Source organism: Erinaceus europaeus, chromosome 11 (assembly GCF_950295315.1).
Source record: "Erinaceus europaeus chromosome 11, mEriEur2.1, whole genome shotgun sequence".
Taxonomy (NCBI): Eukaryota; Metazoa; Chordata; class Mammalia; order Eulipotyphla; family Erinaceidae; genus Erinaceus; species Erinaceus europaeus.
In genome coordinates, this window is record NC_080172.1 from 96,624,432 (window position 1) to 96,649,404 (window position 24,973).

The following is a 24,973-nucleotide window of genomic DNA, read 5'->3' on the forward strand; positions in this document are numbered from 1 at the left end:
ATTCTTGTCTCTGGGAGTCAGGTGGTAGCACAGCGGGTTAAGTGCACGTGGCACAAAGTGCAAAATGCAAGGACAGGCATAAGGATCCCGGTTTGAGCCCCCAGCTCCCCACCTGCAGGGAAGTCGCCTCACAAGCGGTGACGCAGATCTGCAGTTATTTGTATTTCTCTCCCCCTCTCTGTCTTCCCCTCCTCTTTCCATTTCTCTCTTATCTATCCAACAATGACGACATCAATAACAACAACAATAATAACTACAACAATAAAACAACAAGGGCAACAAAAGGGCATAAATAAATATTTTAAAAAAATTCTTGTCTCTGTGAAACATGGCTGTCTCTATTGTGATTCTTCCATGTAGGTTTCAGTCTATAACTACTAGCAGAGCGCAGCGGGAAATCTCTGTGTCCTTTACCCTGTTTCCTGTAGTTCCCCTAGGCTACAGTAGAAAGCTCAATTTTAAGTTCTCAGACTGATGAGGTAGGAATGATTACTTCACTATGGAAGGTGATGTGACTGAGAAAGAACCCTGGTCTTTCTTAACAAGCTTAGAACAACCCATCAGTCGTCATGTTAAGATTTAAATCTGTTTCATAACAAAAGTCATTTCAATTCTACTATCTACTATTATCTACTAGTTTGGACTGATTTAGTACAGGAATTTCTAGAAATGACCATTTGGGGGAGACATGAGAGATACTGTACAATACTAAAGAGAAATCAGTTAAGAAGATATTTCAAAGGGAGTCGGGCTGTAGCGCAGCGGGTTAAGCGCAGGTGGCGCAAAGTGCAAGGACTGGCATAAGGATCCCGGTTTGAACCCCGGCTCCCCACCTGCAGGGGAATCGCTTCACAGGCGGTGAAGCAGGTCTGCAAGTGTCTGTCTTTCTCTCCCCCTCTCTGTCTTCCCCTCCTCTCTCCATTTCTCTCTGTCCTATCCAACAACGACAACAACAATAATAACTACAACAATAAAACAACAAAGGCAACAAAAGGGAATAAATAAATAAAATAAATATTAAAAAAAAATTAAAAAAAAAAAAAGAAGATATTTCAAAGCCTTAAGAAGTCAAACTAAGGTTAAGTGCACATAGTACAAAGCACAAGGACCTGAGCAAGGTTCTTGGTTCATGCTCCCCACACCCCCGCTCCCCTGCAGGGGGGTAGCTTCACAAGCAGATTTGCAGATATCTATCTTCCTTTGTCCCTCTCTGTCTCCCCTTCTCTCAATTTCTCTCTGTCCTATGCAAAAAATAGGAGAAAAAAAAACGAGAGAGAGAGAAAGAAAGAAAGAAAAAGAAAAAGCCACAGGAACAGTGGATTCATAGCGCAGGCACTGAGCCCCATTGATAACCCTGGAGACAAAAAAAAATCAAATTAAGCTTGGGGATATATAAGCATTATGCAAAGCACTTTTATGCCTGAGACACCAGGACTCTCAGATTTAATCCCCAGCACCACCTTAAACCAGAGCTGAACATTGCTTCAGTAAAAATAATAATTATAAATTAATAAATAAACATAAATAAATAAATAAAGTCAAACTAGAAATTTACAGAGCATCTGGGGAAGACTGAAAAAATTTAAAGAAAGGGTATTTGTAAATGGGGAGAGGATATTAATTGGTCTTCTGAAGGGAGAGATCTTGATGGCTTGGAATAAAATACATAACCTGGGAGTAATAAAGGGCCAAAAGTTACAGTATAAAAAAAGTTACAGTATAAAGTCCTTTTTTGTATGGGAGTTGTCCTGAGGCTTTGTTCAAGTGGTTAAATTGTCGGATATAGCCTACACATAGAAATGAACTTGTTTAGTCATTTACATTAATAAGGATTTAAGTGTAGTAGACATTATTCCAGGTGACTTAACAGAGATGAATAAAATTTGTTACTATTGTTTTCAATTTTTTTTTTATTTACTTATTCCCTTTTGTTGCCCTTGTTGTTTTATTGTTGTAGTTATTATTGTTGTTGTAGTTGTTGGATAGGACAGAAAGAAATGGAGAGAGGAGGGGAAGACAGAGAGGAGGAGAGAAAGTTAGACACCTGCAGACCTGCTTCACCACCTGTGAAGCAACTCCCCTGCAGGTGGGGAGCCGGGGTTCGAACCAGGATCCTTATGCCGGTCCTTGTGCTTTGCGCCACCTGCGCTTAACCCGCTGCGCTACAGCCCGACTCCCCTCTGATTTTTTTTTTAACCCAAGTACTAGTCAGCTCTGGTGCCAGGTTGAACCTGAGACCTCTTGCATGTGAACAGTCTGTGCTATTTCTTTAACTCTAAAGTGCTTTAAAAATTCATACTTGTCCTTCTTCTTTCCTTGATCTTTACGCACTCCCAACACTATGTAATCTGATTATTTCAAGTTTTATCTCTTTGGACCTGACTTGTCCAAACTCATATTATAAATTCATATTAGGATTTTGCAAGCTGAATCCCCACAGGCATCTTAAATTTAACACATCCAAAGTAGATTCTATCATCAAACTGACTAAAATAACTTGGCCTCTGGATTCTCCATTTCCGTTACAGTGTCATCACTCCACCTAGTTTTCAAATTAAAAATAGTATGACTCATTACTGAATCTTCTTGCATCATTTTTGCTTTTCAGGATTTTTCCTCAGCTGTGACCTCTTTTCTGTCACAACCTGGTTTTCATCTTCATTATGTTTTAAATGAATTTACTAACTTGTCATTCATCAGCAATATTTCCCAAGTAAAGTTCCTATAGCCTACATGGACTCATTATTTTAGAGATGTAATCCTGCTATATCTTTTTTTTTTGCCTCCAGGACTATCACTCAAGATTGGAGCTAATACTATGAATCCACTGTATCCTATGGCAGTGGATTCTTCCTTCACCCCTTCAATAGAACAAAGAGAAATTGGAAGGGGAGAGGAAATAGAGAGTTGAAAGGAGAGACACCTTCAGACCTGCTACACTGCTCATGGGTGAAGCATCCCCACTGTAGACAGGGAGTGGAACTCAGGTCCTTGTGCCACTCCTCCCCCAACAAATATCTTTGGACTCTTCAGAGCTTGAAAGATATGATCCATGAGCTGGGGAGATATCATAGTGATTGTGCACTTTCATGCCTGAGGCTCAAAGATCCCAGGTTTAATCCCCTGTACTACCATAAACCAGAATTAAGTAGTGCTCTTGTTAAAAAAAAAAATAATAATAAAATAAAAAGGAAGGAATGGAGGGAGAATGGATAGAGAGAAATGAATTATCCAGGGGTTGGTTACATAATGTAATGGCTCTTCAGGTAGCTCACTCTGGTAAAATAAATAAATAAATAAAAATATCTAAACACACAAGCTTAGAAAAGAAGGTGTGTGTGTGTGTGTGTGTGTGTGTGTGTGTGTGTGTGTGTGTTTTAATGTCTAACTCTTCAAAGTCTACTTTATGTCTTGCTACTCCATCACATACAACCCATGGTGTGTTAATACTAAAGTCCTCAACATTCTGGCAGTGTACCACAGTTTGACTTCTCTGCCTTATATATACATATGTACATATATGTATACTTACAAATATTATACATTATACATTCATATATTGAGTCTTCAGGAATGTCTTGTCCCTCTATATCCAACAAGCTAACTTACACTTTAATACCCAGACATTTCATCTGCTACAGAATACCTTCTCCAATATTTCTGAATTAAAATAGTCACTTAATTTCTAAACTACCAAAAAAGCTGTTTGAATTTCCGTTGTAGCTTGCAGCTCCTATTACATTGTACTTTCTCCTCACTTAAAGGTCATCCTTCAAAGACGTCATTTTTTTCATAACCTATTGGCAGTTGGGTTAATTTCACAAAATATGAACTAATGAATGGAATGGTAGATGGTACTTCTGTAATTAAATAATTTTCAGTCCTACTGCACTTAATTTTTTGGTGTAAGCTTACTCAGTCTGTTTTTAAATTTGTGTTTCTAAAATTGTTCTCACTTTGTTCTTTTTGTTCCAAAGTGTTTTCTTTGTTTAACTTACTGAGATTTATTGAAATAAAGCATTTTTCTCTCCTAACTGCTAATTAGTAGTGACTTTTCCAAGGACCTTTCTTTCCCTGACAACTATTGCTCTGGCTGTGGAATCTCTGATGATTTTTTTATTCTCTGCCTTCTGAACTAGTGGTTAATTTACTAAGAAAAGTCTGCCTTATGATCAAACCATTGCTATGACCCTAACCTTTGTTACATTGGGGAAAAAAATATGCTCCCTCTAGTTATGTGGTTACTTAGAGACACATTTCTTTCTCTGGGCTAATGCAGTCAGAACCAAGGACTAAGTCTTATAAGCCAAATAAAGAATGAAGACTGGTTTTAGACCAATAAGCTCTTTCCTCCAAGTCTCCCTCCCTTGGGCCTTATGCCCTTGGAGGATAAACTGCGCAGCTATGACCTACAGTTCTGATACTGATCAGCTACCTTGCACCATTTATGGCCCCAAGACTGTCCAAAGAGGCATAGCATTTGCTTAATTATCCTTGGCAATCCTCTGATACACTGAGTTAAGTCAATCAGCCAAATGGGAATTTCCATAGATCTGTGACAGATTCTGTTTAAAAATGTAGTTTTTACCCAAAGCTTAGGACCCTGTTTCACAACACGTATAGTTTCATTACGCAATAATGAGTCTACCCTAAGTCAATGAGGGGACTCCATGAACCTAAGGAATGAGCATGATGATATAAATGACAAATTTGCACACAAATAAATTGGCCCAAACACCTAATGAAAATAGGAAATTTGGGAGAATGGATAGTATTTATTAATCTAGCTAGCAAATATTTATTGAAACCCTGCAATATTATGAATAATATTTTTAAAAGGCAACTTTTTACAATTAAGTACATATGGACAGAAGTGTCACATGAGAGAAAAAGAGAAGCCAGAGCATCACTCTGGTACATGCAGCATCAGGATCAGACCTCATAAATTCAGTTATACCAGTTGAGCTTTCCCCCCACTAATTACAAGTGGTATTCTGTATCCTAAGAAAGCATATTAAAAAAAATAAGTAGCAGTTATAGGGTCTACAATTTAATGGGAGGGAAAAGACAATAAATGAGCAATCTCTTTTTATTTTTTTTTATTATCTTTATTTATTGGATAGATACAGTTAGAAATCCAGAGTGAAAGAAGAAATGGAGAGGCAGAGAGACACCTGCAGCACTGCTTCAACACTTGCAAAGTTTTCCCCTGCAGGTGGGGATGGGGGCTTGAATTAGGTCCTTGAGGACTGTAACATATGCACTCAGTCAGCAATTTCTGTTATGTCAGGAGATGGTAGGGCGATGGGGAGTAATGAATATAGGTGAGAGGACTAGCAATCTAGCAATAAGGGAATGAGTGTGTTTACTAGTGATACTCTGAGGCCTGTAGAGAATTCCCAAGGATTATTTGTCAGGCAAAAGACAAAAGATTAAAGACTAAGCGTATGTATGTGCTTGTGCCTATTTTCTTCAATTTTTGCCACTGTCCAACCATTTATATTTGTTAAATCATTAACCCTTCATATTCTATATGGATAGGAAACACACACACACACACACACACACTCCTTCGTAAATGTATTTTACCTTTGATATTATTTTTGCAACAGTGCAATTTTGTTTACAGTTACATTCAAACTTTTTGATTTAGAGAGACTTAATAGCATTTCACCCTCCAGTCTTAACTAAGTCAATGAAACTTGTAGTCTAGTACTGAGAGCTTTACAAGATTTTGCCAAGATTTATTTATTTGTCTTACTTTTTTTTTTCCCCAGGATACTTCTCAGCTCTAGTTTGTGATGTTACTAGAGCTTGAACCTAGGAGCTCAGAGATGTTTGCATAGCCATTATACTGTCTTCCCAACACACCAAAACTATTCTTTAGTATATTTACTTTTTATTCTTATTATGAGTTTTAGGATTATTTCATTACATTATATTTATGAACTATCAGCTCTAGTTATAAGATAATTAAAAAAATTTTTAAAGTACACATTTGATATTTCATTATTCCAAAGTTTCTTTCTAATAGAATTTACCTTCTTTTTATAATTTTTAGACACTCATCTTTTGCAAATGTAAAGCCCCTGCTTTTTCCTTGTCATTGCAGTTTCACATTTTGCTTGCCTCACTAAAACTTCAAGAACAGTGTTAAAATAAGAAAATAGTAGGTTGGAAAATAGTTCACTTGGATAATGCACTGTTCTGCCATGTGCCCAATCCAGTTTCAAGTCTGCCTCCCCCCATATTTAATGAAGCTTCAGTGCTATGATCTCTCTCTCTCTGTCTGTCTTTTTGTCTCTCTTTATTAAAAAAATAATAATAGTACACACATTTTTCTTAGTTCTGATTTTAATGGTATAAACTTTCTAACATTTTACCATTACTTAAATGTACGGTGTTCCTTTTGTTTAGGAGAAGTGTTCTTTGTTATGGTAAGAAGATATTCCTTCAGTCACACATTAAAGCCATTTTATTTGGATTAAATATTGAAGTTTATCAATTTTGGGGGGATCTGTTTAAGAAGTGACAGTGTTTCTTTTTCTTAGAAATGAATGATACAATAATTATATTAATTAAGAGCTATCAAAAATACTTCTCTAGGAACATCTTTGTACAGGATGACTTAGGAAAAACATTGAGAGAGGGGCAGCAATTGTTGTCTGATTGAATACCTTGAGGAAATGTGGTTTGTCACATTTTTCTCTTAGATATTCATTTGCTTTTATCATATGAAAAAAGTTGAGAAGTCTGACAGTCAAAAATTCAGTTAGTCTCACGACACAGAGAGATAAGAGAAGAGGAAGGACACTAAGAAGTAGTAATGGAAGAAGTGCAGAATTCTAGCTGTTATTTTACAATATTGTAAATCAATCTTGTCACTAATACAATTTTTAAAAAAATTTTTGCCAGGCTAGCATGGGGGTGCCTTTTCCCAGGTGCGCACTCTATGGGTTGGAGAGAACTCGACCGGAGCCAGCCTGGGCTGCTACTCACTCAGCAACGTGACGGAGATGACTCAGGAGCCAAACATGTGGCGTGAGGCAATGTAATATCTTTATTGATCAGAGAGCCAAGGCTTTTAAAAGGCAGACCCAGAACTGGCAAGTCGGAAATGGAAATCACTAGGAATGGGGCTGGAAAGGTAGAAACTTCCTTTGCAACTGTTGCGAGGGTCTTAACTGGTGGGATTAATAATACCCTGGAGGCAGGGAGGGTTTTGAGGATAGAAAGAAGATAGATCAAAGGAATGAAATGGGTAGGTATCTTTCAGGCAAAACAATGATTATGTAGATAGGCCATAGTATCAGGAACGCAGGGTGATTTGTGAGCCCTGCCAAGCTCAACCACATCCGCACAATTTCCCGACATCTCCCTCTTTATTTTTATCTAATGGCCACAGTATCAGGAATGCAGGGTGTTTGTGAGGTAGGGAGTCTGATAAGACAAGGCAAACCTTTGGGGTTACTGCTGTCCCTCCTTGCTCAACCTCTCAGTAGAGAGAGAGAGACTGACAAGATAGATGCACTCCTCAGCTCAAACCCTGCCAAGCTCAACCACATCCTCACAATTTCCCGACAAACTTTGGTAAAAGAAAAACTAAAACTCAATTAGACCTACATTCCCAAAGATTGTTAGTTCCCCCTTCTTCACATAATACATATTAACACAGCAGGTGAGTTAGGGTTTAATCTAATGCACTTGAAAAATGCTACCTTAGTAACTCGATGTTAGCTCATCCTTGCACTCCTGTAATAGAACCTGCTTGACCATAGACCATGGTTTTTAAATTCAGTGCTAAGATCAGCTGGTTGGGTTTAAATCTCAGACTTTTGAATCTAGGATTTTTAAATGGCATCATACTGTTGTTTTTCATCCTTACTCCCTTTGGGCTCTTTCTTGAATTTCACTATTAGTGTTATGCAGGTTTGGTCATAGGGAATGGGAAATGGTCCATTATTTCAGGCTCTGCAACACAATTCATGTAGGCTGGAAATTACCATCTGATTTTATTTTCTTAATTTGAAATATTTGAAAATAAAATATTTGAAATATTTGAAAATAAAATAAAATATAATAATTTTATTTGAAATAAAATAACCCAGAGAGATGAATCCAAATATGGTGCTAACTGGCTGTTAGGGAGCTTGGAACTGAATCTCCCTGTTAGCTCTACTTTCTTTACTGATAAGACTACAAGTGTCTTTGTTTTCCCTTTACTGATGAGACTTCAAGTGTCTTTCCTTTTCTCATTGTGAGTAAACATGATTGCTCTTTGCTCTGGAGGGTTAACAGTTCAGACAGCCTACTCTGCTTAAAAGCAATAACTCCTTGCTCTTGTCATTCCAGTTCACCACAGAACAGGGAGCATCCAAGTCAGGTCAGAGCATCAGAAAATGATAGAATCTCAAACAGGAGACTAAAACTTCTCCATGAGCATGTTGGGAAGAAAGTTAGATGACTAGAACTTACTCCTGGAGGAAAGGAGGAAACATAACTTGGCAAATTGTGGGAGTCTAGGGTCAAAGAGTATTGATTCTCTTTTCAAATCGCTTTCTTTGAAATGGTGTTGGGACAATATCGAACACTTGTGACCTATAAGGAGAGGAAAAAAGGTGTTAAAATTAGCTTTGTGTCAAGGTCCTGTTCAAGCTACTTTATTCAGAGAGATGCCATATCACAAAAATCCTTCATAAATCCCATAAGGGCCTAGGCATAAAAACATACTAACCTATTTATATGTTCTCCTTTCTGATGAATGAATTACTCAACATTAAAAGGCAAAATATCAGAGCCAGAGAGGTAGCATAATGGCTATGCAAAATCACCTAATCACATTCTGCCTAAAGTTCTGTAGTCTTGAATTTAATTCCTGGAACCTCTAAAAGCCAGAGTTGAGCAATGTTTTTGTGGAAAAAAAAAGTAAAGACAAATATCTTAACTGTTCAAAACGAGGTTCATAGCAGGTACTTTGCTAAGTGCTTGTTGAATCAATGCACATGTGTTGCATTCCCTAGTTCTTATGCACCTGATGTACTCTTAAAAGCATGGTGCATAACTTAAAATGGAGAAAGATTAACCCTTTTATTCCAATTTTTAAAAATATACAGATATTCTTTGCATTATGACTAGGTTATATTCCAATAAACTTTCTACAAGTTGAAAATATTATGTCAGAAAGTCTGACAATACAGCACACTAGAAAGTATAAGTTGTTTGCCTTTGTGGTCTTGATGATTCTACCAGAAAAGATGCTTCAAGTCAGTAACCCAGGAAAAGACCAGAATTCAAAATTTGAAGTACTATTCCAACTAAATACATATCACAGTCGCACCATCATAAATAAAGCCTATAAAACTGTATGTCAGGGTCAGGCGATAGCACAATGGGTTAAGTACACATGGTGTGAAGCTTACGGACCAGCATAAGGACCCTGGTTCAAGCCCCTGGCTCCCCACCTGCAGGGTAGTCGCTTCACAGGCACTGAAACAGGTCTGCAGATGTCTGTCTTTCTCTCCTCTCACTGCATTCCCCTCCTGTCTCCATTTCTCTCTGTCCTATCCAACAACAACAATAACAACAGCAATAATAATAACTACAATAACAATTTAAAAAAACTATATGTCGTTCATCATAAGTCAGGAGTCACCTGTATATGTATAATAGTACCTTAGATGCTAATTTTACATTTTTTATCCTTTAGTTGTTACTTCTCTTGGCACTGAAACTTTACATTTCAGGTGTCTTCATGTCAGTATTTTCAAGATGTAATAATGGTCTCATTATTATACGTTCAGATACTTCTTTTCTCATTAGTGATTTAGTAAAGGTTTACAAGATTATAAGACTACATGGATGTAGTTCCACTGCACTGGTGACACAAAGTTCGTTGTCACCACTCCTCCTCCTATATTGCCCCTCACCCTGCCCCCCTCTGGCCCCCCAGATAACTTCCATAGTTCTTGAAAAATCTAGAAGATAGTTTGTATACTCCTTTTATTTTATTTTTTTTGCAATTATATGTATTTCAGCTATCTATATTTCACAAATAACATCGAGTAATTGTCTTTACCTCCTTACTTTACTAAGCATAATCACTTCTAACTTCTTAGTTTCTTTCAGCATATTAAAGATAAATTAATATTTAAGTTAACTTTTTTTGTCACCAGCATTATCACTGGGGTTCTGCACCAGCACTATGAATAGGAATCCACCACTCCTGGCAGCCATTTTCTTTTACTTTTATTTTTCACTTATTTTATTTGATAGGACAGAGAAATTGAGAGAGGAGGAGGAGATAGAAAGGGAGAAAGATAGACAGCTGCAGACCTGTTTCACCACTCGTGAAGTATCCCCATTGTAGGTATGTAGTGCAGGTTGGGGGGCGGGCACTCTAACCCGGGTCCTTGGGTATGGTATTATGTGCCTTTAATCAGGTGTGCCACTACCAGGCCCCTTATATTTATTTTTCTAAATAAATAACTAACTGTAGATTTTTCCTGCTGGGGCTCACGTGAAGTGACTCCAGCCAGGAAGGTAAGCTTACCGGTTCCCCCTCACTAGCTCGAGGGCTCAGTGATATAGACAAGAGACACCAGGGAGAATTCTGGTATGAACACTCGATTTATTTGGGGGTGGGCTTGGGTTTATATAGAGATTTAAACAAAGAACATTCTTCAAATACATCAGAAATTACAGGTTTCTTAAAGGTCAGCTTGCCCCTATGATAGGCGTCTGGTATGACAAGAATTGATGCAGATACATAAAGGTCAAGATAATTAGTCTCCTGATGCAGGCGTTTAACTACCCAAAGGCGTTTGAGAGAAGAATAGGAGTTAAACCAATTAAGGTGAGATAGAGAGAAGATAAACAAGGTTTGATGTAAATTAAGGACATCAAAGAGCACTGTTAGGAGTGTGTGATAAGGTGTGTTCTCCTTTGTGATCAGAAGGTGAGGTGAACTTTGAGTAAATGAACCTTAAAGCAGGCAGCCATGTGGCCTGCTGCTAGCAGGGAGAAACTGTGAGATTTCTGTGAGGCTTGAGGGTCTAACAAGTGGAAACTTAGTTTAGGAGACTTTTCCCTCTTGGCTCATCTCTATATGGAGAGAGGCTAACAAGTGGGGAGTCTTCCCAGACCTCCATCTAAAGATGGGGGAGTTTTCCCTAAGCTCTACCAAGCTTTCACATAGTTCCACATTTTCCTATTTGTTTCTTCATTGCTGAGTAACTAAAACATAAAAATATTTTATCTTTTATTAAAATGCAAATTGTACATTATACAGTTCTCTAACAAAATTCTTCAATTTATTTCTTTTAAATATAAAAAATGGGGTCTGGGTGGTAGGGCATTGGGTTAAGCAAACATGGCCCCAAGCGCAAGAACTGGCATAGGGAACCAGATTGGAACTCCTGGCTCTCCACCTGAGGGGGGTCACTTCACAAGCGGTGAAGCAGGTTTGCAGAAGTTTGTCTTCCTATCTCCCTCTATGTCTTCCCTTCCTCTCTTGATTTCTCTCTGTCCTATCCAACAACAACTATAAACAACAAAGGCAACAAAAAAAGGGGGGTGGGTGGGAAATGGCCTCCAGGAGCAGTGGATTTGTAATATAGGCACTGAGCCCCAGCAATAACCTTTTAGGCAAAAATAAAAAATAAAAAATAAAAACTGATATGATTATATACCACAGAGAGTTTTTCTTTGTAATGTGATGAGAAAGAGAGACAAAAAAAGAGAGGGAGAGCAAGATGTGTATCAGAGGAAAGTAATGGCTATCAACAGGAAAGTGGTTGGTTCCCTCCCTTCTACATCCTCCTATCATCTTCAGATTTTTGTCTTGGTGAATTGCTGGGAGAAAGTAATTTATTTGTTTATCTAGACAAAGTTTCTTTCATGTAATAATGATAGGTGGATGTTAAAAATGCTCACTAGAGATTATCGCTTCTGTAGTGGTACACAAAAGTAAAAATAATAATTGAAAGAAGTTTTTGGTGGTATGTTACAATATGAAAGCAGGATTTGAGTGGCTGTAATATTTTAACCAACACCAGATTCTTTAAAACTCTAGTCAGAGGTAAGGGATGATTTTTAGCTTTGTAGTAATCAATCTGATTTTTCCATTGCGTTGCCTTTTTAAAAGAGATGATAGAGGAAAATACTACAGTGAAGAGCTAAGACTGAATCAAAGAATATTGATTTTGTGTCTAACCCAGCTTGCACTTTTTCGGTTCTAACACCTCACTAGGAAATACAAAGAATCTGTTTCCACAATAAAGTCACCTGTGACTGGAGCACATTATTGACAGGGGAGAAGGGAAAAGCATATCTTTTCTCCTTAGCAATGCTTGAACGTGTGCGTGCATGAACATGTTCGTGTGTGTGAATTTATCCCTTCCATTACTCCCTGTTTTCATCATTTAAAATAAAATGCTATGGTTACAAAAGTACCTTTGGTATTGATGTAGGTCCCTGGAACTAGATTCCTATACACAGTTGCCACCAGCTCCACTTCATTACCTTTTTATAAGGATAAAGGCAAATGTCATAGATGTTCCACAATAGGTAGAGGTAATGAGCAGAGACCAGCACCCAATCTTATTATCCAAGGTTTTCTTATGTTTTCGCCACCAGGGTCATTGGTCGGGTTCAATGCCTGCACAGTTCCACTGCTTCCTGTGACTTCTTTCTTCATCTATCTATTTTTGATAGAGACAGAGAGAAGGAGAGATGGATGCCTGCAGTGCTGCTCCGCTATTTGTGAAGCTTTCTTCCTACAGTGGAGACCAGGATACGAACTCAGGTCTTCACAGAAGGAAACTTGTACTCTACCATGAGTGTCACTATCCAGCCCCATTATCCAGGGTTTTAAAATAGCAGACAGACATAAAGAAAGAATCAGATGTAAGAGAGAACATGAAGCAAGTTAACACAGCTCGGTAGCTAATGAAGAGAGAGGGCAAAGTTAAAGATAACACACACATCCTGAGGATGATGCTGTCACTACCAACAAATATTTTTTTTAATTAGATAATTCAGGAACACAAGCCATGTACTACATGACATAGCCTTGGCTGCATTAATATCACCAAAGTAGCAAAAGAAAACAAGTCACAGGCCCATAGCTGTGAGCACTTGGGTCTTCTTCAGATTGTGCAAATCACCTGTGTGGGTTTGCCATTTTTAAGCTAGAGTTTTAAAAATCCTTCTTAATAAGTCAGGGCATCATTCTGAATACATCAGTTCTATTAACAGCTTACAAGTCTTGTAGGATTGCTCTGGAAGCCCAGCCCAAGGTGAATGAATGGTGAATGCTCTTACAGACAAGGCTGCTCTCAGAAATGACAGCTGGGGAATGAACTTCTGAGAAATAAAATGGCATTTCACTTTAGAGGCTGTGCATAATTGAAAGACCTTGTGCTTCCAGGAAGACTAAGAAAGGAGAGGCCAATATACAAATGTCACTTGCTGGTCTTTCTTGATTATGAAACTGGAGGTCATAACAGTAAGAGGTGTGCATGGTGGCAGCCAAGAGTAGGGAAGAAAGAGTCTTTTCTGTATCTGTGGAATGACCTCAGACATTAATTGCCATGAGATTCCATTAACTGTGTGCTGTACTTCAGGGAGGTACAAATAACACTGAGAGTTTGTTTTCCAGTGAAAATTCAAGAGACTGAAATTAATTCAGATAAATTGACGTTTAGTTTAGTCAGCATTTTTATTTTATCTATCAGGAATGAGATAGGAGGTATATGTTTTATAAGATATAAAACATAACACAACGTCTTTCTTTCCTATGGTGTGCCAACCAGAAAACAGAGATAGGGTTCAGGTGTTGGTGTACCTCTAGATTTCAGGGAACTTAGCAGTGATTATGCTTCTTGGTGTTGATATAGTTTTACTGTTGACTCAATAAATCACAAAAACATTAGTCCCCCATTTTTTTTAGATCTATCTCTGCTTTTTTAATATTTATTTATTATTGGATAGAGACAGAGAAATTGAGAAAGTTGGGGGAGATAAAGAGGGAGAGAGGCAGAGAGACCCCTGCAACCCTGCATCACCACTCATGAAGCTTTCCCCCTGCAGGTAGGGACTGGGCCTTGAACTTGTTTCCTTATGCAGGTTTAATAATGTGCAATGTGAGTGCTCAACTAGGTGCACCAACACCTGCTGGTCTAGCTTCGTGGACGGGAGACAGACGACAAGGGACTCATGGCTGAGTGGGATGCAGTTCGGTCTTTATTGATGAGGAATGCAGTACAAGCTAGCTATCTCTAATCACAATCCTGTCCTTATATATCTCCTGAGGTGGAAGTGTCAGGAAGAGGAAGTACATAGGATAGGGGGTGGGGAGAAGGAAAAAGCGAACCAGTGGGGATTAAACCAGTGTGGGCTAAACAATGATTATGTAAATAGACCACAGTGGCAAGCAATGCAACAGACGGGGTCTTAGAAGCAGAATTTAGAAACATACCAACAAACACCTGACCCCTATCTCTGTTTTCTGGTTGGCACACCATAGGAAAGAAAAACCTTATGTTATGTTTCATATCTTATAAAACATACACCTTCTAACTCATTCCTCATAGATAAAATAAAAATGTTGACTAAACTAAAGGTAACTTAAGTAGAAAAAGTTTAAAACTGAATTCTGTCTCAGGTATAAGATAAAATTAGATCTGGGGGTATAATGAATAGCATGATGACTAATTACCAAAACCTTATTGTATACTACAAAGTTTTTAAGAGGTAGGTTTTAAATACTGTCACCACATGTACACCCACACACAATTATAATAATGGCAAGGTTAGTTACCCTTATTGTAGTGATCATTTTGCAATATATACATGTCATTAATATTTTATAAATGGTATAAGGGAAAATCTGCTCATGGAAATCGATGGCTACAAAAAGTACATGTAAGGTTTAGCAAATTGTGAATAGAAATTTGAATTGTATCTGTAGCACGTGTGTATCCTTTTATATACATCATCAACGAGGAAACTTCAGAGTGGGGAAATAGCATAGTGATTATGCAATAAGACTTTCATGCCTGAGACTCTTGAAATGCCAAGTCCAATTTCCAGCACCACCATAAACCAGAGCTGAGCAGTGTTTGGGTGAAAAAAATTAAAAAAGAAAATAGCATTGAGCTATTAAAATTTTTAAGGGGGCATTTTGTCAAGTAGCCTGTATTACAAAAATATTTCAACTAGTTGGACAAATTGAGTGTGTCCTATGTGCAAGAGAGTTAGCTGAGGTAGTCCAACTTCGTCACCTGGCGTTATTTCTTTGGCATGTTTCCAGCCAGCTTTCAAGTTGGCTGTGTACAAAGTGGGATACATTTTCCTCAAGAAACAGATTTAAAGACAGTGCTTAAATTCTCAGGCCAATTCTCAGAAGCTAATTTAATTCATAATAAAGTGGAACTCAACTTCTAATAGAATTCTCAAACCTAACTACAAGCAGTTATAACAGTGATTTTCAACCCTGGCTGCACACATTGTGCTATAATCACCTAGGAGGGTTAAAAAAATAATAATAAGTACCAATACCCAGACTCTACCCTCAGGACAATAAAATCACGATCCATTATCAGTAGTAGTGATGGAGAGACTCTCTCTGTGTGTGTGTGTGTGTGTGTGTGTGTGTGTGTGTGTGTGTGTGTGTTGGGGTGGTAATATCTACAAGCAGAATGTGTTGGAGTTGTGACTACGTGATACTGCAGGCAGTAGAGGGTGGATCCCTGGTATTATGATGCTGGGGGCTGGAATAAGAAAGTGTGCTACTGGAGAGGGAATAGGATTGTGAATTTACAATCTGGAAGAGTTTCAATGATAGTGAAGGGTTTGAAGGTAATGGAAAATAGTGATGGGGACCCCTGGAAAATTCAGTATCAGGAGCAGAAAGATTTGTGTTGTGATGCTAGGGAAGGACTGGTAGGACCTAAGTGTTCATTATCACTCACTAGTTCCCTTTGTCCTGTTCATGAGTCAGGGAAGCAGCTACCTTGAGTAGTTCTTCTCCTCCTCCTCCTTCTTCTCCTTCTTCTTCTCCTTCTTCTTTTCCTTCTTCTCCTCCTCCTCCTCCTCTTCCTCCTCTTCTTCTTCTTCTTCTTCTCCTCTTCCTCTTCTTCCGCTTCCTCCTCTTCCTCATCCTCCTTTTTCTTCTCCTTCTCCTCCTTTTTCTTTTTAATATCTTTTGATTTTTTTTACAAAATTGTATGCCTTGTATTTTTCTTCTACAAAAATTAAGTATGCAATTGTTTTCATTCTCTTGATAGGATTATAGACTCTTAAGACAAAGCAGAGAATGGCTGAAACCCACCTATGGGGCAGCGACATTATGAGTTGACCTGTACTGTTGCTCATCTGCTGCAGAGTTCATGAGCTCTTGTATCTTGAAACTGTAACCTGCTAGTTTGAAGAGTTGTTGCATCACTCTGAGAGTTCACAGGGCATCCCAGGTTTCGGCAAGCAAAGCTACCCATTAAAGGTGTAGTGTGGGCCTGATATCAAGAAATGAGAAAAAGACTGACTCTATGCTCCACAAGTTATTAAAAAGTATTTAGTTCAAGAAAGGAAGAAGACAAAGAATATAAACTTAAGCAGAAAACTTAGAAGGAGAATATAGTGACAGGAAAGGAAAGGTGAGCAAGAAGTAAGTCTGCTTTGAGCTAAGAGGTGTCCAGGTTTACAAATGTTCTTAGTCCAACTCTCCCTTATCCATCATTGACCAACTTATATTTGAGTGGACTGCTCAGTTCCTGTGTTTTGCACAGGTAGAAGTAGGTCGTCTCTGCATGAGTCACAGGTCTTAGGCTTGAAATCACCTTGCCTCTTCATACCAAATCATAATTCATTACCACCACCATCTTGGGTGCTATAAAATAAAAACAAAACACAGAAATAAGACTGGTGCCTGTGGGCATAGGTTGATATGAGGAAAGAGAAGAAAATTGATTACTTGCTTATTTACAGCTCTTAAGGCTAGTGAAGTCATCTGTTTCTGCATGCTCCAGTGTAATGCATTTTAAGCATTTAGAACAGATGCCTGAATCTAGCTACTGAAAAAGAAAAACAAACAAAATCCAATCAGCCGTCTTTTTTAAAGGACGCAATCCTAGTAAAGCCATTGACAGTGAGATGGTGACTGAATATTAGGAAAGTCACTATATCCATTTATTCCTTTTTGGTTAATACACACACACACACACACACACACAGACACACACACACACATATTAATGCAATTCTTTGCCCTTTGCTCCCCAATCCATCTAGCCTACCTCAAAGCCACTCCATCGTTTAATAAAAATAAATATGGAGTCTCATCATAAGCATGTGAAAGCAAATATTGTGTGTCCTGTGTTTTTATAATTCAAAAGGTGTTTAGTAGTGATTTGACAAGGCCTTACAAAATTAAAGAGTGCAGTTTTATATTCATATACGGTATGTGAAAATTATAGTGTCCTCCACAAAAGTTTTGTCCGCTTCCCCCACCCAAATAACCACCATAGTTTTTAGAGTCTACAAGATATCCTGGCTATCATTATCTTGTAGATTCTTTAGTTTGTTCATCTAATATTCCACATGAGTAAAAACATCTGGAATTTGTCCTTACTTCCTTATTCAAATTTTTTAAATTATCTTTATTTATTTATTGGATAGAGACAGCCAGAAATTGAGGGGGGGTATAGAGAGAGGGAGAGAGATAGATACCTTCAGCTCCATTTCATCACTCACAAAGCTTTTCCCCCTTGCAGGCAGGGATGGTGGGGGGACCCTGAAGCCGGAGTCTTTGAGCACTGCAATATGTGCACTCAATCAGGTGCATCACCATCTAGCCCTCGTTCCTTCCTTTCTTAGCATAATGGCTTCTACTTCCATCCATTTTTGTTCCAATCAATACAATCTCACCCTGTTTGACTATTTAGTTCCCTCTCATGTTTTATTATTTTATTTCAGTTTATTTATTTATTAGAAATATAGTAGTAGAGAGAGAAAGAGCCAGACATCACTCTGATACATGTGCTGCCAGGGACTGAACTCTGGATCTCATGCTTGAGAGTCCAGTGCTTTATCCATTGTGCCACCTCCTGGACCACCCTTCTCATTTTTTTTTTAATATGAAATGCTTCACGAATTTGCATGTCATCCTTGCACAGGGGCCATGCTAATCTTCTCTGTATCATTCCAATTTTAGTATATGTGCTGCCTAAGTGAGCACTACCCTTCTCATTTTTTATAGCTAAGCTCTTCCTGATATTTTGTGACTGTTGTAATGTAGGATAATCTGTGGAGCTAACATCATTCTTACATTTCAATTAAGTGTTCAGAAATAAGACATTTTCTAAGTTCTGCTCTACTTTTTTCCCCTTGGCACTTTTGGGATATATTGCTTTAACTTTGTGTTCTTGTTCTCTCCTTATGGTATTGTGGCTATATTGAATCAACAGGATGATCGGCCTGAAGAATTCTAGAGACACATGAAAGTTCTTTCTTTTGATATAATCCTCACAATGGGAATTACTGCTATTACATTCTCTGATGAGCTGGTCCTTAAATAAATGTGCTGAAATTCATGTCTTGTGTTTTCTGATAGTCCTGATAGTTTCCCCTGACATGGTAAATAAATTACCATGAAAAGAGGGGAATGCTTTTGTGCTAAATGTTTTTGAAGGTTTTCCTACTGGGAAGTATGCATAAAAGGACTTTGAAGTGTTAAACAAAAGTTATCCAAAAATAAGTTTAAAGATCTAATGGGCTTTATTAAGTGATCTATACATCAACAGTATCCCATTTGTAAATTAACTCTGCAAGGGGCTGTGCAAAGTAGAACATGTTTATAGTCAGAGAGATTGTGATCAGATAGTTAGCCGAAGAAAAGATATTATTTCAGACAAAGCCAGCAGGTCTTACCAAGTTGATTGCCCCATGAGTGGGGGACCGGGAAACTCCAGATTAAACAGTTCAAGTACCTACTCTTGGGAAAGGTTGTAACTGTAGTTAGGTTATTAAGTGTTGATTGGGTCAGGCTTTATGTTTTATTTTTTATTAGTGATTTAATACTGATTTGCAAGGTTGTAAGGGGTATAATTGTAATAGAGGTGAAATTCCATACAGTTCCCACCACCAGAGTTCTGTGTCCCTTTTCCTCCATTGGAAACTTCCCTATTATTTAGCCTTCTAGGAGTATGGACCAAAACTCTTTTTTAGGGTGCAGAAGGTGGGGATTCTGACTTCTGTAACTGCTTCTTTGCAGTTATTATGGGTGTTGGCAGGTCCATCTGTCCATTTCTATCAAACCCCTAATGGGGTAGTAGGCCAATCTTTTGTTCCTCTGTCTTCTGCCCTCTCTCCTTTCCTCCATTTCATTCTATCTTTCTTTCTTTTTATTTTTTTAAATTATTATCTTTATTTATTTATTGGATAGAGATGGTCAGAAATCGAGAGGGAAGGATGGGATAGGGAGAGAGACAGAGAGACACTGTAGCCCTGCTTCACTACTCATGAAGCTTTCCCCATAATGTGGGGACTAGGGCCTAGAACCAGCGTCCTCTACATTGTAACATATGCACTCATCCAGGTGTGCTACCACGCAGACCTCTCCCTTTCTCCTTCTCTCTCTCTCTCTCTCTCTCTCTCACTCTCTCTCTCTCTCTCTCTCCCTCTTTCTTTCTCTCTTATTGTGCACAGATTTTCTGGAGTTAGTAAACACACAGTCCCCCCCCCCCCAGATTTCTGGTGAATCTGTACAGCACTATCATGAACACTTATCACTTCCATCAAAAAAAGTCTTCACTAAGCAAGGAATCTAATAAAATGGGTAAATATAGACAGACATCAAGGGAAGACTTTTCTCCTTTCAAACCTTATCCCACCAAGAGTAAAAATCATGTCTACTCTTGGACAAAATTAAATTGGAATCATATTCTACCTTTGTTATCAGTTTGTTAAATAGTTATGAATAGTTAAGGGTCACTTTGTTGCAAAGGAGATTTTGTTTCAAGGGAGATTTCATTTCTTTTGGGAGTGCATGTGTGTGGTTGGGTGCAGTGGCTAGCATAATAGTTATGCAAAAGAGTTTTATGCCTGAGGCTCCAGAGGATTCTGGTTCAATCCCCACACTAACCATATGTTATAGCTGAATACTGCTATGGTCACTTGAGACAAGTCTCCATCTGCTAGACTTGTCACCCAGATGCACCCGGAATCTTCTGTTTTGGAGAAGAAACAATATAGTGTTGGCCACCCATGGAGGCAGGCATCTTGAGATCTTGACTAGGAGACCACAGTGCCAGACCGTGTCATAGGCTGCTGTAAGATCAACAAAGACAGCACCCATCTTTAAATTCTTCTGGAATCCATTTTCAATGTAAGTTGAGAGGGCCAGGGCTTGTTTGCAGGTAGATCTTCCTGGGTGGAAACCAGCTTGGGTGGGTGATAGGAATTTTTCTGTATGATGAGAAATACGTGACAGAAGCAGCCTCTCAAGGAGTTTGTAACACACGGAGAGGAGAGAAATTGGTCTATAGCTGGCTGCCAGTGCTGGGTCTTTCTTTGGTTTCAAAACCGCTATAATCTTTGCACGACGCCAAACTTTGGGCATAGACTCAGATTCCAAGATGTGGGACAGGAATGAAGCGAGCCACTTCTTTGCCGCGGGGCCCAGGTTAAGAATGAGTTCTGGGGTGATGTTATCATAGCCAGCAGCTGTTCCCGGTTTAACTCTCTTCAAAGTGTCTTCCAGTTCAGACAGTGTAAAGGGAGAGAGTTTTGGAGATGGACAAGATAACCGGAAGTGGGATGACCACTCATGGGAAATTTCTCTTTTCCAGACTGGGTTGATCTTAGCACATCCAACTTGAGTTAGGTGACTGGCCACTGAGTTTGGAGATACGGGAGGATGGGAGATGGGAGGGGGTTGGCTACCGGCACCCAGACTATGAAGAAGCTTCCAGGCCTTTCTACTTGAGTGGGTGAAGTTCAGACTTTCCATGAGTTGTTGCCAGCAGGCTTGGCATGCTGCATCCAGGGAGGCAATGAGATGGTCAGCCACATCTGGGTTGCCCGACTCATCATATTGCTTTAGTAGTTGCTCGCATTCAGCATCAAGACAAGGCGTATAGTTAGCACGTCTCCCAAGAGGAAGGGCTTGGGAAGCTGCTTTGAAGATGGCTTGGTGGAAGCGCCTGTAGGAATCTTCAGAGAGGATAAAGTTAATTGGAATTGCAGGAATAGATTTGTTGGTAAGATCACTGAACAGACGCCAGTTTGCTTTCCGAAAGTGGCCTCCCCCAGGGCTCTGTTCTGGCTCCTACGCTATTTAATATTTACATCAATGACCTCCCAGAAACTTCTTCAAGGAAGTTCATCTACGCCGATGACATCTGCTGTGCAACTCAGGCATCAAAGTTCAACATCCTCGAGGAAACACTCACGAAAGACATGTCTCTGATATCTGATTACTGTAAAAAATGGCGACTAATCCCTAGCACTGCAAAAATGGTATCATCTGTTTTCCATCTACACCATCCCTCGGCCTCGCATAAGCTTAATGTGCAGCTTGGCGATACGAGAATCCGGCATGAAGCCCAGCCAGTCTATTTTGGCGTTACTCTCGATCGCACTCTGTCCTTTCACGAACATCTCATAAAAACTGCAGCAAAGGTGGGCGCAAGGAATAACATCACTGCTTCTTCTCTTCTAGCGTTTACCCTTCTTCCGTAGCCAGTCAACAGCATCAGGTTGAGCCTGATGTCTGCTTGTTGCTGGTTTTGAAAGTGACTGGGATCCATGTGGATTCAGTCGGCTAGGAAGGATCGTCAGTTTCCCCAATAAATGGGTACTCACGGGATGCACCACGAGAAGGTCGATCCAATGCATCCCAAAAATGCATCTCAACATCACTGCAAGACTGGCCAGCTCCTCATGGGGCACGAGCGCTTCCACACTACGATCATCATCTCTGGCATTATGCTATTCCACTGCAGAATACTGTGCCCCAGTATGGTTCCGTAGCCCCCATGTCCACTTGGTCGATTCCAAATTATATTCCTCCATGAGGATAATTTCTGGAACCATCCGTTCCAGCCCGGTTCCATGGCTGCCAGTTCTTAGCAACATCGCCCCGCCAGATATTCGTCGGGATGCGGCATCATCTAAGTTCATTTCCCACGTCTACGCTCGACCGGACCTGCCAATATACGTGGATATCTTCGCCCACCCTGTCCAACGCTTGACGTCTCGTCACCCAATCTGGTCCCCTACGCCTACACTGAACTTCTCTGTTCCAGTCTCTTGGAAACAGAGTTGGCAGTCAGCTGAGGTAAAGAACAAACACCTCATCACAGACCCCTGCAAGCGTCAACCCGGCTTTGACCTAGCACGTTATGATTGGGCCCTCCTCAATCGCTATTGAACAGGCCATGGCCGGTGCGCCACTATATTCCATCGCTGGGGAGCCAGAGACGACCCGAACTGCCCCTGCGGCTACAGACAGACTATGACCCACATAGTCAACGACTGCCACCTCTCTAGATTCAAAGGAGGTCTCGAAACTTTACATCAGGCTCAACCTGACGCTGTTGACTGGCTACGGAAGAAGGGCAAATGCTAGAAGAAGAAGACTGCTATGGTAATAAATAAATAAATAAATAAATATTTAAGTAACTGCTGGTCTTACAGTAGAACTTGATCAGTGTCTGCTTTGATACACTGTTGATACATTATTGATTTGATAGACTATTGTTAGTCTATTGTTCTGGAAAGGTATTGTGTTTAAGGTACTCAGTGAATGTCAGCCTATTGGAGAAATGACAAATATGACTTCCTTCTTTAGAGAGGCTAAAATTCTCAGTGCTGAAGACCCATATGTCAGTTGTTGTTTCTGACCTTTTCTAATTGAATTATCCTCCTTTAGTGAGCCAGATAAAACAATTTTTATAGATGGGGAGATGGAGGTACCCCTTAGCTTTTCTTATTAAAAATAAATATTCTTCCTCAAAATAATTTATTTCAGGACTTACTGAGCCATGAAACTCAGTCAGAAAAGTGATAATAGCCTCAGATAGACAGGAAGTAGCAGCAAAATTAGTCTTTCTTAAGCAGAAGAAGGTCAGAGCTACTTGGTGTTTTATAAATTTCACTTTTATGTGTAGCTCATTGTTGAGGCTCTGGCTGAGGCTGGTTTAATGATGGTCCCAGAGGTACTGCATGCCTTAGCAACAACAAGCTTGGATACCCAATCTCCTTTGGTAGAATGAAATCACATCAGATCTGTGTCTTAAATCCTTGTCAAGACCTCCAGTTGTTTAAAGTCATTTTTAAATGTAAATTTTCATTGTGGATAAGAAAGGGGTGGTTCAGAAAGCTTTTTTTTTTTTCTTTCTTTTTCTTTCTTTTTTTTTTTTTCCAGAAGCAAGTTTGAGTCTAGTGCTAGAATTATTTCCAAAAGAAAAAAGCTTGACTTAACTCAAGTTCCAGTTAGGTCAAAGCTAAGGTAAGGTAAAGAGGTTCTCTTCTAAAAGGTTTAATGTGGCAGAAAAAGTTATTTTATTACTTAGTTCTACTTCTTACAATCTTCTCTTCTTCCTCTTCCATCTTTGGGAAAGTGTATGCAGGGGGAATGACTGATAAGACAACTAGAAGAGAAAGCCAAAGTCTTTCATTAATTACCTTTATCAGGTTAGCAGCTGAACAGGCACCTCTGCCTTAGGGGGAAAAAGGTGATTAGCATTCAGTGTATTGAAGCACACATCATTTATGAAGGGCATGATTGCAAGATAAATTGAAGGGTAAGTTAGAAACCACTTTTCTAAGCCTAAGAGTAAAACTGTGATCAGATCAAAGACTGCTTGTTAATAAAAGTCAAAGATTAGTTAGAAACAAAGACCCTGCTTATACCTAAAGTATGTAACAGTCTCATCCTGTTAGAGGATATCTCAGAGGTCAATTGGTCCAACTTTAGACCTATACTTGAAAAGAACAGACACCTCCAGCTGACACAAGTCAAAGAAAAGAAATTATTTAAAAGTTATTTATAAGCCTAAGGACTAGAAGGAAACAGTTGCCTGGGGGAAGAAGTAGCTACAGTAACATTTATTTCAAAACTTGCTCATTTATTTTAAGTTGATCCATACATTTGCATAAGTGGCATAAAATTATTGTTTGAAAATACCCAGGGCTGCAGGCCCTGGGTGGGAGGTGTCACAGTAGTAGAACTTGGAACTTGCAAGCATGACACCCTGAGTTGCATTCCTGGCATCACATGTACAAGAGTGCTGCTCAGACTTCTGTCTCTTTCTCCCTATCTTATGATGAAATAAATTTTTAAAAAATCTTAAGGAAATAAATGTGACTATAATCCTAAACTATTAATCCTGAAGTTTAAAAAACACAGTGGAAAAAAGATGGCCACCAGAAGCAGTGGATTTGTAGTGCAGGCACCAGAAATGGTGTGGGGTTATAGTCCTATTGTCTTACAATTTTTGTGGGCCAATACTGGGTCACTAATCAAAATACATAAATAGACACAATTATATAAAAATGGTAATAGTGACTCTATATTAAATATACAACTGTGCATCTATAATCTCTCCAACCTGAACTGTTACTAGAACATCAGTATTGAAAGACCCTAAAACTACAAAGCTGATCCTTTTATTCTGGGGAAAAAAATGTGACCCAGGAAAAAGCGACTTACTCAATTGGTCCTTAAATCGTTGCTCTATCATACATGAGGTATCTTGAGCAATACTGAGGAAAATCACTGAGAATGTCAAACTGTCATTTGAGGCAAGTAGTTAATATCACCTTGAGTCTCTCTTTGTATAATGTGGATATTAACAATACCTATAGGGTAGGAATTGTGAGGGTAAGTGGTATGGCAGGTCTAGCACAATGTTTGGTACACATAAATGCTTCCATTATTATTACTTAGGAGTATTTAGTTTGATTTTTGCTGAAG

At 39.1% G+C, this 24,973-nt stretch overlaps 1 protein-coding gene and 1 non-coding gene across 3 annotated transcripts in view; one reads left to right on the forward strand and one right to left on the reverse strand.

The window, feature by feature from the left end:
• ST6GALNAC3 (ST6 N-acetylgalactosaminide alpha-2,6-sialyltransferase 3) overlaps window positions 1–24,973 on the forward strand; it is a 719,129-nt gene that overhangs the window by 667,317 nt on the left and 26,839 nt on the right. The gene's annotated exons all lie outside the window — the stretch shown is intronic.
• Window positions 18,126–18,232, reverse strand: LOC132541548 (U6 spliceosomal RNA). The gene has a single exon (XR_009552694.1). It is a non-coding gene; the product is annotated as a U6 spliceosomal RNA (small nuclear RNA).